Here is a 6,727-nt window from a genome sequence, read left to right on the forward strand (position 1 = left end):
GACGCTTTTCACACTCCCAGCCAGTGATATGAGATTTTTAGTTGCTGTCCAGTTTTGCCAACATTGGAAATTGTCAGTCTTATCTATTAAGTGGGTGTGAGGTGATTTTTGTTGTGACTTCAGTTTGAAATTTGACCACTTAAGAAGGCAACCAGTTTTGCATGAAGTTACCCAATTGTAAATCTTCTTTAGTAAAATTTGTGTATTTTTCCCAACTTTTAAATTACAATTTTGAAGTAATTTTGGACTTATAGGAAATTAGCAAAAATAGTAGAGTTCCTGTGTATTCTGTACCCAGCTTTCTGGATGTTAGCATTTTATATAATCATTATTATAACATTATTACGTACAATGATTACTGAAATCAGGAAATTAATATAATACTGTCAACCAATCTGCAGACCATATTCAGGTTTTTCAAGTTATGCTACTGATGTCCTTTTTATCTAGTCCAGGATCCAATTTGAGATCCCTTATTGCATTTATCTGGCATGTTTCCTTTGCCCTCTCTCCTGACTACAAATCTGGGAGAGCCCCCTCAGTCTTTCTTTGTATTTCATTTAATTGACAAATTTGAGAAATACTAGACCATAATTTTGTACACTAGTCCTCAATTTGGATTTGTCTGATATTTGTTATTATTAGATTAAGGTTATGCACTTTTGACAAAAGATAACACAGTAGTAATAGTGTGCCCTTTTCAGTGGATCATCTGGAGTACATGATGTCAATGTCTTATTTCTGCTGATATTAAATATGATCACTTTATTAAGGTAGTGTCTGCCAGGTTTATCCACTGCAAAGTTACTGTTTCCTTTCTTTGTAATTAATATTTTATGAGGAAATACTTTGAGACTATGCAAATATTTTATTTCATCTAATTTCAGTATTAATTGAAGATTCTCGCCTACAGCAATTATGATTATGGTGTTTACCTAGTGATGGTTTCTATTTGCATGATACTTTCTCTACTTATTAGAATTTGACTGTAAGGAAGATCTGTCCTTCTTCCCCATTTATTTGTACTCAGTTGTTATTTTACATCAGTATGGATTTGTGGATATCTTATTTTATGGATTGTTATATATTGCACTCATTGTTTGTGTTTGATTTTCAATTTTTTTTCTGGATTTGATCATTGGGAGGTCCTTTAAGTTGGCCCCTGTGTTCTTTTAATACAAACCCATGATTTTTTGACCACTTCTTATTTTCTGGTATCACAAGATGTTCTAGGTTTATCTTGTATTTTCCTTCCTCGTGCCTGTAATCAACCATTTCCTCAAGGAGTTCTAGTTCTTCATATTGGAAAATAGTATTTAGAAACCAAGATCTTGGTATTAAGTGTATTCATTGCTAACGGGGTTTTATTGCTTCTAGGCCTAGAGCTGGGAGCTGTGTGTCCGTTTACATACACACACATATACACACACCCCTATATTGTCTGTATTCACTTATCTATCTTAAATATATATACTAACAGTATGTAGAATACTATAGATAGTATATCTTTATTAAAAATCACGAGTTCATACTGTTGTGGATTATAATCCATCATCATAGGGTTCATTTTATTCTTCCCTCTTGGCTTATTTGTGGTTTGTTTCTTCAACAGTGAGAAACCTACCTTTCATTATCTACAATGTGTTTTGTTATTTCTTCAATGCAGTATACACTTAAAGTAATTTCAGAATTGCTAAATTATACCCCTTTAAAAATGAAACCACTAACTACAGCACAGCATTTAAATATAGTTCTTTTTTCTTTATCCTTAACAGTGTTCAGTTGACATACTATTTCTAAACGTATTTAGGTTAGTTATCTTTTTTTTCCTATCCCCTGCAGTATGGTTACATTAATCATATAATCAGGCAGGTTTTTTTGTTTATATTCCATTTTGAGTTCCCTCACCTTCTGGATTATTTTAGCTGTGTTTTGTATATGTGAAATATTACTATGGTTCTAAAAATTAGGACTGTGAGAAATATCACTCCCCCATCATCCCTACTACACTGATTCTATTCCTCCATTCTTTCCACCCTAATCTCACCCAACCCCTAGAGTTAACTAGTCTTAATAGTTTCTGGTTTATTTTTTTCTCTTTTTATTCTTGTTCACAAGTGGTCGGATACATGTATATCTTATCATATATCACATGTATATTTTATATCCCCTTCCTTCGTACATGATTGGTGGCATACTATAGATTTTTTTTTGCAATTTTCTTTTTCCACTTAATATGTCCTGGAAATCACTTCATATGTATTCAAAGAGATATTCCTCATTCTGTTACGCTCGGTGCTTAAGTCCATGGATGCACCACAATTTATTCAACCTCTCTGCTCTATGAGAATTGTTTGTAATGTGTGTAAAGTATCACACTACAAATAGTTTTACTTTGGATTGTTTATTCACTCTTCGTTTGGAAGCGTTCTTTGTATTACTGGGACATACATTTCTTGTTCAATATATGTGTTGCAAAGGTTTCTTTCATTAAGTGTCTTAGCCTGCCTGCCTTCCTTTCCATTTCCTTTCTTTTTCTTTTCTTTCTTCTCCTTTTAATGCTGTTATGCTCTAAATTTTAAAATGACCCAAATTTGCCACTGGCTCTTCCCTTATTGCTATTCTCCCTCTCCTTTTCTCCCCCATCTCTTTTCCTTTAATTTAGGTGAAATTAACATAATGTAGCCATTTAGTGCATTCAAAATGTTTTGCAACTGCCATCCTTAACTAGTTCAAAAACATTTTCAGCACCCCAAAGACAACCCATACCCATTAAGCAGTCAGTCCCAACTCTCTTTCCCCATCTTTTCATTTTTGTTTTTTGGAGTTTTTTTGAGACAAGGTCTCACTTTGCACCCAGGCTGGAGTGCAGTGGCACAATCATAGCTCACTGCAGTCTCAAATTCCTGGCCTTGTGCAATACTTCCACCTTAGCCTCCCGAGCAGCTAGGACTATGGGCATATGTCACCACACCAGGCTAATTTATAAAAAAATTTTTTTTAGACACAGAGTCTTGCAATGTTGCCCAGGCTTGTGTTTTTCGATAAACAGACTTTTTAAATTTTTAAGTCCAGTATATCAGTTTGAGTCTCTTATTTTTAGTGCTTATTACTTACTATTAAATCTTTGCTTACTCCAAGTTTGCAAATAATAGTTTTCTAAGTTTTCTTCTAGAAGCTTTGGGACATAAATATAACATCTATCTCAAATCATTTTCAAATGTAGTTGAAGTTACTTGTTTTCATCAATCTCCATTTGTTCCAGAACCATTTGATCAAAATATTTTTCTTTTTCTACTGAATTATCTAATGCCATTGTTAAAAATAAATTGGCCATATATGTATAGGTCTTTTTTGAACTCTCTTTTTTCCTTCTTTATGCCATTCTTTTTCACTGAAGTTTAATAGTAAATCTTGAGATTAAGTAGTGTGAGTCCAAAATTTTGTTATTTCAAGGCTTTATAGAGGAAGGAGATGGCTACACTGGGTCCTTTGTATTTTCACTTAAATTTTAGAATTGTCTTGTCAATTTCCTAAAAAGCCCAACTGAGAAATTGATTTTGATTACATCAAAACTATAGATAAATTTAGGGGGGATTGACATCTTAACAATGTTGAGTCTGTAGTTCTCCATGTATTAGGTTGTCTATAATTTCTCATAGATGTCTTTTATAGTGTTTAGTATAGAAGCATACCTTGTAGTTTTCAATATAGAAACTATTAAAATTTAACAATTTAATAAATTAGATTAAATTGTTAAATTTATTTGATTTGTGGTTTTGATGCTATTGTAAATGAATACGTTTAAATTTTATTTTCCAGATTTGTTACTGTTATATGAAAATGGTAGTATTTTCACATTGCAGCTGCTTTTCAATTGGGTTGTCTTCTTTTCAGTCTTAGGAGAAAATATTTAATTTCTTACCATTAAGAAAGATACTAGCTGTAATTTTTTTGTAGATGCCCATTGCCAAATTGAGCAAGTTTTATTCTAGTGCCAGTTTGCTGATAATTTTTATAATAACAATGTGATAAATTTACTGAATGTTTTTCTACATTTATTAATATAATCATGTTTTCCCCTTTATTCTCTTATTATGGGAAACTGCATTGGTCAGTTATTGGGCTTTTGAGTGTTAGCCCAACATTGCATTCTTGATATAATCCAATTGGTCACTGTTATCTTTCTTGTATATATATTACTGTATCCAATTTTCTACTAGTTATTTAAGAGTTATTCACCTATGTCCGTGATGGCCATTAGCCTGTGGTTTCCTTTTTAAAAATTATTTTTGTCAGATGTTAGCATTAGGCTTCATAAAATGTATTTAGTATAGTGCTCTATTTGCTAGTACACTTGACCCTTGAACAACAGACATGGAGATTAGGGGTGCAGTCTCCCCCATAGTTGAGAATCTGTGGACAATTGTTTGCTCTCCAGAAACTTAACTACGAATAGCCTACTGTTGACTGAAAGCCTTACAGATAACGTAACTAGTCAATTAACACATATTTTTATGTTATATGTATTACATACTATTTTATTACAATAAAGTGAATGAGAGATAAAATGTTACTAAGAGACATAAGGAAGAGAAAATATATTTACTATTCATTACGTGAAAGTAGATCATCATAAAGGTCTTCATTCTCATCATCTTTATGTTGAATAGGCTGAGGAGGAGGAAGAGGAGGGGTTGTTCTTACTGTGTCACGGGTGGCAGAAATGGGACACTTGGTGTAACTGTATGGAAATATAGTTTCTAGCTTTTTTGCTTTTTCATTTCTCCAAAAATGTTTCTATGTGGTACAGTCCTTCTTCCACTGTTTACTTATTTGTAGTACCCATATCATAGAAGGAACCATATTGTAAAGAAGTCAAACACAGACTTGAATAATTAGAAACCTTTTGCCAGACTGTTTTTCTGGCACTGCTTCTGTGTCGTCTTCCTTATCATCTGGTACTGGTTCAGAAGCACTTGTCTCCATCACGTCATCTTCTGTTAATTCCTCTGGTGTGTTATCTGTTAGCTCTTGAATTTCTCCAAGGTCTATATCTTGAAAGCCTTCACTCACCACCCTTTTTTCCATGTTCGCTATCTCTTTCATGATTTCCTTGGTTGGCTCTGTTGGAAATCCTGTCAAGTCATGCACAACATCTGGACACAGTTTCCTCCAGCAGGGGAGTGTGTTGTGTTGGGCTTGATGCTTTCACCGCTTTTTGTATAACAATGATGGCATCTGCAGTGCTGTGATCCTTCCAGGTTTTCATGATGTTCTGTCAGGGTTCTCTTGCATAGTGTTGACAATCCTTTCCATAAAGTACTGTGTGTAATGAGGCTTAATGGTCCTTATGACTCCCTGATCTAGAAGATGATTTAGAGATGTTATGTCTGGGGACAAATAGACCACTTTGACACCTTCAGTATTGAACTCATGGGGTCAGGGACATTGTCCAATCAAAAAAAAAAAAAAAAACTTTAAAAGGCACTCACTTACTGCAAGGTACTTCTTGACATCAGGGTCAAAACATCAATGAAACCAATACAGAAAAAAAAGAGTTCTTATTGTCCAGGCCTTTTTGTTTTACAAGCAAAAGACTGGCAACTGGTGTTTTAACTTTTCCCTTCGAGGCTCAGGAGTTAGCTGCTTTATAGATAAGGTCAGTCCTGATCATAAACCCAATTACATTTGCACAAAACAGTAGAATTAGCCCATCCCTTCCTGCCTTAAATCCTGGTGCTCACTTCTCTTCCTTACTAATAAATGTCCTTTCTGGCATTTTTTTTTTTTTTCAGAGTAGGGCACTTCCATCTGTTTAGAAACCTGTTCAGGCAGATATCCTTTCTCTTCAATGATTTTCTTAATGGCCTCTGGGAACTGCTTCTCCTGCTTGACTTTTTTTTTTTTTCTTTTTTGAGACGGAGTCTCGCACTGTCGCCGCTTGACTGTTTTTAAGCCAAACCTCTTTCTAAAATTATCAAACCATCCTTTGCTGGCATTAAATTCTCCAGATTTAGAACCTTCACCTTCCTTTTGCTTTGGATCATCTTGCACCCTAGAGGTATGCCTTACAGCAATCCTGTACCCACAGAAAAGATGCATTTTCAATAGATAAAAAGATACTTTGCAAAAGTGCAAGGTTTTCACACTGTTGGCACAGCTGCAACAATGGCTTCATGAATTTCCTTTTTTTGTTTGTTTGTTTTAACAATGGTCCTCACACTGGATTTATTTATCTTGAAATGACAAGTAGCCCCTGCTGGAGACCTCAATCTATGGTACCTTTTAAGCAATTAAACGTTTTCTTTTAATGTCATGACTTTCTGCTGCTTCTTAGGAGTACTTCCAGTATCACCAGTGGCACTTCATATGGGTCCCATGGTGTTAAGGTTTATGGTATTACATGAGACACTATGAAAAGTAATATGAGAACTGTGAGAGCTTTTGTTTTGCTGCCACATGCAATTTACTGGAGGGAGAAACTTTGCTGGCATGATTAGGGTCACATGGCATTTTAAGCAGATACAATTGAGCTCCCCACTGTAGCAAAAGGGGGTGGCTACAGAATTATTGCAATAATACTGGGTGTACTACAGCTAATTTTATGCAGTTAGGATTTAATACCACATATTTACATTTCTCTCAACTGCAAATGGCACCATGTAGGATCTATGAGTATGTGTGGGTAGGTTTTGATAAGTTTTAACTTTTTATAATTTGTGTA

Source organism: Nomascus leucogenys, chromosome 6 (genome assembly GCF_006542625.1).
Source record: "Nomascus leucogenys isolate Asia chromosome 6, Asia_NLE_v1, whole genome shotgun sequence".
In the NCBI taxonomy this organism is placed as follows: Eukaryota; Metazoa; Chordata; class Mammalia; order Primates; family Hylobatidae; genus Nomascus; species Nomascus leucogenys.